Below are 11,413 nucleotides of genomic sequence, written 5' to 3'. Positions count from 1 at the left end.
GGCGCTGCCGAGCCGGACGGCGCCGCGGGGGGCGCGCGGCAGCGGGAGCGCGCGTGGGCCCGGCCGCCCTCAGGGGAGCGGGGCCCGGCGGGGCCCGTGCCTTTTCCTTTTCCCCTGCCAGAGATAGGAAGGGTTTGTGTTTGGATTTACCTGAAAACCCTGCAAGTGCCTTCAGATAGTGTAAGTAAAGTTGTGATGGTCCCTACGAAAGTCAGTTTTGAAGCGCTACTCAGGGTAAGGAAATCCGTGTTGGAGGCTAAAAGTCTATCGCTTCCTGCTCGGTTTTGCTGTCTCAGTGGAGGATGAAACTTTAAACCATTTTGAACTTCGGGGTCATTTAATCATTCACTCAAGCGCTTTCCAAGATAGGTAAAACAATCAGTAGCTGTTATTGCTGAAGGTAAAACACTTGGTAACTGTTATTGTTAAAGACTCTGCTCTGAAGTGTGTTATTTGCAGTGTTGTAAATCTTTAATTATTTCCGTAGTATAATCTGTTTTCCCCATCTGTGCATTAAGTACAGCAAATAGGGAAGTACTGTAGAAATACAGTTACGTAAGCGTGTTTTGAAATTTGGTGCTAAGAACAAAGGTGACACTAGCTCAGTTGGTTAGAGCAGGGTGCTAATAAAGCCAAGGTTGTGGGTTCGATCCTCTTTTGGACCATTCACTTAAGAGTTGAACTCGATGATCCTTGTTGGGTCCCTTACAACTCAGAATATTCAGTGATTCTGTGACAATTTCATAGTCCTGAGTTTTTCTAGCTGTCAGACTTCCATTGTCCTTTGAAGGTGACAGGCTTTAAAGTTTCTGTTTGTAGTTCTAGATGTAGCAAACTTGGAGTTGCATTTGTTTTAAAAGAGGTATCATCTTTAAATAGAGTTTCCTCTTTGTGGCACTATTGCTCTTAGTTAATGGATTGCGTGAATTTTTATGAAATGTCTTCGGACAGAAAGGTTTCTAGAGAGTAATGTGCTTTGTGTGTTGTTGTCCATAGAGTAACCACTCTCTGAGGCTTTTTTTTTAGCATAACTCCCTACCATTTTAACATAATTTGGTATTTCCAAGTCTTCTGCAAGTCATAAGTTGCTTTAGACATCTGCTAAAATGTATATTGTGAAGTGTCGTGGTTTTGTGGTTGTTTTTTTGAATTTTTCTAATTGGTAGGTTGGGTTTTATCAGGTTGTTTTGGTGGTGTTTATTTTTGTGAAGATGCTTAGAACTTCAACATGGTATCCATTGAGGAGTATTTACTGCTACTGTAGGTAGCAGTGCTTAGGATGCTTGTGTTTCTATCGGGCACAGATGATCTATTCTGAAGTGATACCTGTAGATTTTGAATATGAGAGAAAGCACCTTTAATTTCCTCTTCTACCAGAATTTTAAATTTTGTTGTTTGTTATGACGCTTGCTGAGTTTATTTCTCAGTTCAAGAGAGTGAGAATGCATGCATGCATTTATTTATGTAGAAATGTCAGGTTGCTGTCTTTCTCTTTTACTGTTTGCCTGGCAGTTACAAGTTTTCAGGCTAGAAAATTACATGGGCTGTCTGTATAGTCTCCCTAAACCCAGAGGTATATGTCCTAGCTAAGTAAAAGTAGTAATGGGTAAGGAAAAGATTTTAAACATTAATTATAAGACTTGTTTTTGTGGTTAACCTGATGCTTTTGTTTCCTAAATTTAGCTTTGAGGGTTAGCTCTAGGTATAAGTAGACGCTTCCCACAGCTAAAGTTTGCTTCTGCATTTGTTTTGAATATGTGTGTACGCACACAAACACACAGCTCCAAAAGAAATTTGTTTGCTGTCAGTAAACACAGGTGTCTTTCTGAATCATTTTTGGACCTTCTTATGTAAAATAGTTTTGATATTAAACGCTTGTTCCATATTGTTTCTGCAAACTTGTTGAATTTCCTTCCTTCCCTCTTGTTGACCTAAAAAGCTTTCTCTTCAGTTTATATTAGTGGTGACAACAGAGAGCACAGTTCTATGACTTAAGTTGTGGCAAACCTCATAGGTTTAATTCCATACTGTGTTCTGTTTCCCAAACTTCAGGCCATGCATGATTTTGGAAAGTTGGTAGTTTGTGTTATGTAGCTGAAGACTTGAGTTGGAGGATTTTTTTTCCCTAATGCTTACAAAAATGATGGATGTTCGTATTAAAAACAGATGGCAAAGGGTCCATAAGATTCTGGAGGAGAGGGTGTCTTCAACTAGTGTGAATAAGCATTTTTAACTTTTTATAAATAGAATTCTAACATTGGTTTGAGTTTTGCATAAATGTAATTTTAAATGAACAGATATTTGGAGCTAAGAGATCTCCTCTTGACTAAATAACTTTCCCTAGGGAAAAATGCAATCAAAGAGATTTAATATTCAGGCATCAAGTCACAAGATATTTAAATGACTAATTACTGTTTTGATGCACAAAAAGGAATCTTATTTTGCTTCACTTTCGTCTTATCTTTCTCCCATCCTGTTCCTACAAAGAAGTGAATAGTGAAAATAGTGTATCTTCATTATTACAACTGGAAGCTTCAGTTTAGAAGTGTTATTCTGTAAGTCTTTTGAAGGAAAAACAACCTTGCTGAGTCTATGGGAGTTGTAAAATATGCAGTTGATACTAGGGATATAGTAACCCTTTTAAAGGAAGTGACAGCTAAGGGCCTTAAGTGGTGTTAATTCTGTTACAAGGGGAGTCTGCCTTGCTTCAGGCCATGGCTTCAGTCAGTGGTTTTGTTTGGAGGTAAAAGATGAGTAAAAAAACTCTTTGACATGAAGACAGCGGTACTGGAAGTTACCAACTGATCTTGTGTTCTGACAGATGGTTTAGCTGCCAGGTTTCTGAGATAAACACGTTGTGGCTGTTGCCAAGTCTGTTGCTAAATCTAAGAAACTGGAAAGTATCATGAGACATACACATTTTAAAAAAAATCCTTCAAAATGTAATGGAACTTCTTACATAACATTAAACATCCCGATATTATTTCAAAATGCTGCTTTTGAGTGATACAGATCCTCAATGCTGTAATTTTGAGAACCAGACAACAGACCACTGTTAATAATACAATAATGCAGATTTGGCTATCAACTCCATTGATAACAGTGAATAAACAAGTAGGTGGAGTGGATTTGTTTAGCATTTATATAGGACTTTTTAAAAGGTGTTCATTTGCGTACTCTGTGGTTTTCTGTTTTTGAGGAGGCAGATTCTAGACTAAAAGGAGACAGCTGGAAAAGCAGACCAGAGGTAACTTTAGCTAAGCAAGTTAAAAAATATGACAGACTGAAGGTTTTTGAACGTGTTCAGTAACACTTCAGAAAGAAACTACATGTAGCTCTACAGGTAGCCTAGATTTTATGGCCTCCAACCAAACCAAGGGAAACTATACTTGTTTTCCTTGCATTTTTTGAAAGGAAAGTAGAAAGGACACACTCTACATGTCTAGCCTCTAGATTATCTTAGATAAAAAATAGAAATTTTGGGTGGGGGGGAAGGGGTGTTGAGACTTCATGGATCATTTAAAAAATACATCCTTATGGAAAATTACTATGAGTATAGTTGGTTGGGTTCTGGGTTTTTTTAAGAGAGTGAAAAAGAAGGAACAAAGCCATGTGTTTGAAGGACACCATGCCAACATTAATAAGGCTTTTTTAAGATGTTGGGAAGTTAAAATTTCTTAGTTGAAGCAGTGCCCTAGCAAAGATTAGTGTGAGCAGAGATACTTTCAATTAAGTGCCTTAGTATAGATCTGAAAAATTAATTACCTAATAGAAAACTTGTCTGTGTTGATGACATTTCCAGAGTTAATAACAGCCCTAGGGTTGTGGGAATTATCATGCGTTTGTGGAGGGGAGTTGTTTCATTTTTTCCTTGAGTGAGTTTGTTATCCTTATGTAAATGCTGATAGTACTATGGTCTGCTAAGGTTTTGGATGTTAGTTTTGGTTTCTGTCTTCTTTGCATTCAAGTTTGTATAGGTTAAATGCACTTTCTCCCTCGGGTACAGTTTTTTAAATGCCAGTGTCTTTGTCCTTGGTGTTGAGGTAGGAGAGAGAGAGAGAATGCTGTTGCTTTATTGAGTTATTCCTAACTCCCTCTTCTGACTGAGATCCTGGTCTGGTGATGAATCCTTGTCCTCACCCTAGCTCTGGTTGTAGCTGCTTGCTTGTCCTACTAGATTTCTGATGGTGATGCACTATGTGGAGTTGTTACTGTGGTTCACAGTTTAAAATTAAAGCTTGATTTCTAATGTTAGTTAGTGTTACTAGTTACAGATAGAAGAATTAAGCACCCAGAGTCCAAAATTATAATCTGTACAGCTGTTCATTCAGTTCTTACTGTTTTCCTTTGTATATGTGTCATGGTCTAACTGACAGCTTGCACAGGGGCTGGAATTAAGTCTGTATGTGTAATTATCATTTCTGGGTACTGTCATACTCTGTTACCTGGTGTTTGAGCAAACTGTTGAAATAGTTTACGTTCTGGTTTTGATCTCTTTAAATCCACAGTTGTATTATCTTTCCTGCACTGGCTTTGGGGATGTTTAAGAAAAGCTTATATGTTAAAATTTCATTATTAGATATAATTTTCCCCCTTCAGCATGACCTGTCAGTATTTGCTAAATGCTGTTGAAGACCCGGTGAAGATAAGCTAATGTTCATTCAAATGCTTCAGAACACTTCAAACATATTCTCTAATAGGATGTGTCTTAATTTAACAAAGTGCTACTGGTAAATTTTCATTTACCCACTTTGGATAGGCTCAAGGATCACATCCTTTCCATGGAACTGCCTTGGGCACTGCTAGCACAGATCTCTTCCAAGCCATATCTGCACAGAAAAATATTTTTCTCCTCCCAAATCCATACTGCAGGCATTGGGAGGCTACCATATCCAGGGTCTCTTGCTGCTGAAACAGCTGTTTTTAGCTTATCAAGGGAAAAAGTTGGTAAGGAATGTACAAAAAGGCACCCATATGTTATCAGCTAAGCTCTAATGAATTCAAAATGTGTGAAGTAAGCATGCAGCTGAGGTGTAGTGAGTCAGTGTATGAACAGTGTTAACTTACATATGGAAATTTCACTAAAGGTTCTCCAGTCTTTTTTTTTTTTATTACATTCTTGCCAGCTTAAGAAACTGCATTCTGTGAGTGCTTCCATGAAAGTGTGTATTTCTAATTGTGTGCGTGGGGCCTTAAGTACACTTAAACTAACCACTGCCTTACTGACGCATGACTGATGGGTATTGAGTATTTCAGAGTCTTGTTGGGGCAATCAGAATTACATGAATGTAAAATCATAGCAGGTACTGTAACTGAATCATTAGTTTCCAGTCTGGGTTTGTTGTTTTTTTTGGTTTTTTGGTTTTGTTTTTTTTTTTTCTTTGATGCAGTGTTAGGAAACTCTGTAAAGCTTTTTGCTTACTAACAGAAGAGAATCTGTGCCCCCCTCTCCAGCTGTAGAAGTCCTGAAATCTTAAGTAGAACAACTGAACTCCTTCAGTGGTCTCTTTTTAGAAAAGGACAACTGAAACATTAAAGAGTTTTGAAGTAAATGAGGAGAGTAGAGACAGGTCTTTTTGCATAGTCTTTGATTCATGAGTCCTGTGAACTGGAAGAGTATTGCTTCTTGTTTGTGTTCCCCTTTGTGCATCTTTTCTGCTCACTCATAGCAAAGGCATTAATTTTGTATGCCAGTCTAAGCATTTTTTTGTGCATAATTTTAAATACACTTAACTCATAGATTAGATTTCCAATAACCTGCATGTTTGATAGGAGAACACAGAAACAAGAGCCTTTTGCAGTTTTGGCTAAAGTAATAGTCTACAGACTCCTCAGTTCATAGCTGGAAGAGATTTTTCTGTGAGCTCATGCCATGACCTTAGCTTTACCTTTTAGTTTGGTACTGAGCTCAGTCACTTACTTTAGATATACCTGTGTGAAAAAGGTTTGAAGTGCTTAGCCAGAGAATTTTGAGAGAAAAAATGTGGCAGCTCTTGACAAGTGGGGCCAAATTTCAAATGTAAGAGTAACAGTGATGACTTCCTGCATATTCCATCTTCAGTTATACCAAAGCTTCCTGTTCTGTTTGATGTTTGTAAGTTATTCTGTGCACCTGAACATTTATGCAAGGTAGGAAAATCTGGCAGGTCGTGAGGAGTAGCTTCTATAGTGAGCAAGTCATGCACTGCCTTCAGCTACCTGAAGAATGTTGTTAATGCTATGATATGAAACCTACCGATTGGCTGCAGTGTTCCCTTTAAAGTCAGAGGCATGGTGGTGGCATAGACTTCCATTACCGGCTGGTGCAATTTATTTCAGTCTGGAATGAGATTGAGTAAATTTTATTCATAGTTTCTAACTGGGATGGGCCTCTACTTAGGAAGAAGATGTATAGGTTATGCCTTTGGGATTTGACAACTTCCTGGAAGCTGACAGTTCTGTGTAAAAGTTTAGGAATCATGATAGGTGTCCTATTGTTACACCATAGGGAAGTTAGGCACGAAGTTGAGATTGTGAGCAGGGGACTGCCATGGAAGTGGTTTGATCAGGTGTTCTGTATATGCTGTCAGTTAAGCATGTAATAATGGTAACAGTGTGTATGTCATGCTCTAAAGGAACGCTGAAAATAATTAAACTTCCAGAAAATAGTAGGAGTTGGTTATGCATGTCAGAGGCTTCTCCAGGAGGTCCAGATTCTCTTTTGAAATTAATGGAGGATATGAATTGGCAAACTTCAGTTTGATTATTGTCTATAATGCTAATACTGAAAGAGGTTTTTCCTTTTAAAGCAGGATAATTAAGACATTGTCAATAATCTTGACGGCATGAAGCTGTGTCAAGTAATGTTTAGGGTGGCTATTAGCAAAAGCTTCTTCATTCAGAGTGTGTTGGGCACTGGAATAGGCTCCCCATGGAAGTGGTCACAACACCAAGCCTGACAGAGTTGAAGAAGCATCTTCAGTGTTCTCAGGCACATGGTGTAATTCTTGGGATTGTTCTGGGCAGAGCCAGGAGTTGAACTTGATGATCCTTGTGGGTCCCTTCCACGGAGAAGTCATATAACAGCAGTAGCTTTCTGCATAGCATAATTAACTACAGTGAGACCAGTTGTCCGTGTTCACACTTGAAGTAAAAAAGGTTAGATTTACTTAATACTCACTTACTTGCAGTGAGGATTTTTAACAGTTGAAAGAGTTTAAAAGTCTGTCTCAAATTGTTTATATTAAGTCAGGGAACGGGGGATGCCCACACATATAACTTTGTTAGCAGTATTCTTGAGAGCACAAGTAATATAACTGTCAGGGATTTGAAGGAGAGGGGTTTGTCAGGGTAAACTGTAAATCATTTTAAAGCCAGACTTGTGTGGAAAGGCTTAACCTTCTGGGAATTTTCACAGCTGACCTTAAGGAGAAACCCCAAAATGTTATCTTCCTGACTCTCAGCTTTCATCCATTGTATAATATATTTCAGCAAAGGTTGGGTATTAATTATATGCAGAAGAATAACGGTAGGGGCACTAGTTCAGTAACCTTAATGTTTGAGAAGCATGTTATGTGTCCTTAGTTTTCTTTTTGTTTTAATAGCTAAACATGGTGTATTTATTCCAGTAAAATTTTAGTTGTTCATAGGAACCTGCCTAGTATTAATTTGTTTCAGGTAGGAAGAATATGCAGTGTAGCAAGCCCTTAAATCTGCTATTTTCATTGAGTAGACCACTTTGCTTGTAGCAGTCACAATAATTGTGCCCTGATTATGCGATTATATTCCTCAGAAATGTGTATGCAATTATTTATCGATCTGTAAAGGGTATTTAGTCTGAGTTTTGAATACCTGTAAGTTAATGCATTATTTTTTCAAGTTTATGTTTTATAGGACCAAATATGTGTATATGTGTGAGCATCTGCTCTGCTAGAACAGAATATTGTAATTGGCAGGCTATAGGTGTATGTAGTAAGTTACTTAGTTTTTTTTATACTACTTTTCCACGTTGTACTTGTAAGAGGAAACACTGGCGTTAGTATCAAGGAACACATCAAATGACTGATGTACCAGGCAGAAAATGCTGGATGCTGCTTTTGTGTCTGTAGACATACTCTTCCTGTTTAGTGAGTATGCTCTGCTCTTCCATCCACTAGTGTGTGTGTATTTCTGTGTATTCAGCTTATGTGCTTTCAAGGACCAACCCTGTTCTGAGTAAACCAAAATGTGAAGGTGAATTGCATGAATTGAGGATGGAACAAAAGTTTGAAAACTTTCTGGTCTGTCAGTTTCTTCAAGCACAGGTAGATAGATTGAGTGAGAGAGGAAATGATCCTCTTAAGGTTTAAGTACCATACTTAAAGATTTGTTTCCTTTATATTTAATCAGGAATTAAGAAATTAACACTTTTTGAATTGAAAGCTTTCAAGAGGGTCTATTTGGAAAGGATTACTTTCCAACATACATTTGAGTTCATACTTTATATCAATTTCAAGACTTCAAGGTTCCTTCCAAGTTGTAAACAGAAATCACAGATCTTGCAGCCTGCCTGGAAGACTTACGAAGCTTACGTTTGAGGAGAGAGATCAGCAGTAAAGGCTGCCCTATATATACATTTAGTGCTAGCGTTTGTTTTCTGTTACAATTTTAAGAGCTGTAGTCTTCAGCTTTTTCGTTGGTCAGATGTTCAATTCAGAACATGGATGCTAGGAAGGTGTTAGCATGCAAAGATGAATTCTGCATACGCTTCTTTTTCCAGATTTTCCTTTTCAAAACTCAGGGATTTTGTGCCAGGGTGTGTTATTGTGAAAGTGTAATGATTGTGAGTTAAAGATGTTTAGGATGGGGAAGAAGGGTGCATATTGCTTTTCCAAACGCTGTTGATCTGTAATTAGAAGATGCCTTTCTTGGCATAGATATGGAAGCACTTTATGTGACTTGATGTTTTTTCTTTTTTCTTTATTATGCCATTATCATCATGTCACTCTGCCTACATAGTATGTAACATCTTCCAGGCATTTCCCAGGATGTAATTATTTGAAACGTCCCATTGTCTTGTATTTCTAAATTATCTAGTTTTTTTCTCCTTCTTAAGTTTCATTAAACACTGGTGATAAAATTGGATTTCTGATTTCCCCTGTGCCCTCATCTTTGCTTAAGAAATGAAGCTTTTCACTGTGAGGTGAGACTATACCCCCACCTCCAATCCTGTATTAGTATTTCAGCAGGACAAGTGACTTTTGGTACTTGATTTTTCTCAGTACTTAAATACAAGAAAGAATTCTGAAAGGAGTGGCAGAAAATAGGAACTGGCTTCAGAATGAGATTTTGCAGTATTGTGATGTGACTTACAATACTTATAATTCAGTAACCTAGATCTGCTATACCTCATAAAAAAGCTGAATTCAAGACAAGAGAGTGGTTTTATTGGAAACCAGGAGTAAGGCTACAGGTAAGAGCCAACAAATCTGAGTCTTGCAGAATATTTTGTATTATGTACAGAACTCTTTAAGCAGGTTACTTACACAGAAGTGTTGGATCTTTCAGATACTTAGAGATACACTTATGTACTGTCTTCTGGTTCTCAATGATTTTTTTTTTTTTTTTTTTGCTTTCATGTGTTCTTTGCCAAAGATGATCACCTTGTTAGCCCTTCTCTTGCTATTTATCTTGTTCAGTTAGAAGGAAGTCATTATTAATATCAGTGTACTTGCTTTGTTTTTTGATGAAGATGCTGTGGTCTTGAAGTAGGCCAAGTACAAAATAAGGCTGTTCAAGTATAAGGATTAAAGGTAGTTTAATTCAGTCCCTCTTGGGGAACTAATGTTTTTCATAGTAATAAAAGGCAAGTCAATAGGCAAGAATTTATGCTCTTGCTGTATGTATCAGGTGAAGGAACTTGAGCTACTAAGACTGAAGTAAAACAGCTTCTCTTTTTTTGTCAGTAATGTAAGGTTTGTTCTGTGAGAAGGAAATGTGTGTGGGAAATCAGTGAAACACGCATGTTTACAAAGCACCTGTGTCTAATAAATCTTTACCAGAGCTGTAGGATACGAGTGATTAACAGAAATTTCTGTTGCATGTTCATGCTCTCAGCCTTCCTCTGAAGGAGAATTATTTCGTTTGAGGTGTCCTGTCTTGAGAAGAAATTTAGAATATTGAAAAAAAAAAAAAGGCATGTCTTGGACTAGAACAGAAAACATGAGGTTTGGTGCAGTTAATGCTTAAACCCTAGTCTGGCTTGGTTTCCATAGCATCTGTACTTCACTACAGAAGGACCTTGTGCTGGTAGTCGTGAAATGCTTTCTTTGAGGGCTTTAGCTGTCTTTAAGTGTTTGGGATGTGGGATACAGAATGTCCTGGAAATAAAGACAAAACCTTATTGGGGATGCTGGTGAGGGAAGAGAAACTCTGAGGTGGTCCTAATAAGTTTCTGTTACTGAGGAAAGTAACAAACATCTACTGGCTTTAACTTTCAAGAATTGCTGGCATGGGTAGGTTGTGGAACATGTCCCATCAGAAGGTAACAGTTTTGGTGTTGTGTGGCAGAATAGTATGAAATTCTGAAGCTATCCAGAAGCAATAAGAAAAATATTCATTGACAGTCTCATTGGTGAATGAGAGCCTGTCAAAAAACCAAACCTGTAAAACCAAGTCATTGATCTGTTCATAATTCATTCATTTCATCAGGTAAAAAAGGTCACTGTTCATGATTTAGTAACCTGATTATTTTTAAATGTTGTATCCAGAAGTTCGCTTAACTCTGGAATTTTTAAAAGTAAAGTAGGGGAGGTATCTGACATTTTATTTTGGCTTGTATTAAACTGATTTCACTGGTGTAGTTTTCTGGAAAGTAGTAGTTTGAATGTTTTCCAGTGTTAATTTTCTCAGGAAAATCATTGTTCTGTCTCTCAGCAAAATAAGTATGACTTCTTACTTGACCTGTGCTCAAGAAGAACACTGTATAAGAAGCACTTGTTTTAGTTAGTAGAGGGAAGGGGAAGATTCAGCAATAATTTTGCTGGAGTGAGTGTCTTATCCGCAGTTGTTTTGCACTGTGGTCAGGTGTGTATGTAGAGTTCACATCTGTGTTTATACTGGATGGATGTTTATTTTGTTTCTGTGGTTTATTCCTACCATTTCCAGGAAGAGCGAGTGTGCATGATTTAGTCTGTGGTGTAATTTCTCTTCAGAAGTTCATAGGGTTAAATACTGGCTGATAAGTTAACTCTGAATTGTTTCAACACTTCACTCTTGCACGTTTGTTAAATATCAATTACACATTTGCATTACCTAAGAATGTTAGATGGGATTTATTGATGAGAGTTTGAAGGAAGTAAACCCACCACTTCAGCAGATGGCATTGTCTGCACAGGTGGAATTGGATCTTGAGGTCCTGGCTCAGCTTTTGGCAACAGTATCATTTCCAGGGATT

The 11,413-nt window shown here is 37.7% G+C and overlaps 1 protein-coding gene across 11 annotated transcripts in view; it reads left to right on the top strand.

The window, feature by feature from the left end:
* EPC1 (enhancer of polycomb homolog 1) overlaps positions 1-11,413 on the top strand; it is a 65,412-nt gene that overhangs the window by 16,097 nt on the left and 37,902 nt on the right. Inside the window, exon 1 of one of the 11 annotated variants that reach the window (XM_042044527.1) lies at positions 159-180. The exons of the other annotated variants lie outside the window; for them this stretch is intronic. The gene's annotated coding sequence lies outside the window, so the exon portion shown is untranslated. Of the gene's footprint in view, positions 1-158; positions 181-11,413 lie in introns of those variants that run through there. 11 annotated transcript variants of the gene reach the window in all.

The sequence above is a fragment of the Corvus kubaryi genome, unplaced genomic scaffold, assembly GCF_017639235.1.
Source record: "Corvus kubaryi isolate FWS band 111438036 unplaced genomic scaffold, C.kubaryi_AGA036_p1.0 37398, whole genome shotgun sequence".
NCBI classification, from domain to species: Eukaryota; Metazoa; Chordata; class Aves; order Passeriformes; family Corvidae; genus Corvus; species Corvus kubaryi.
This window is presented reverse-complemented; position numbering and strand designations above follow the sequence as displayed.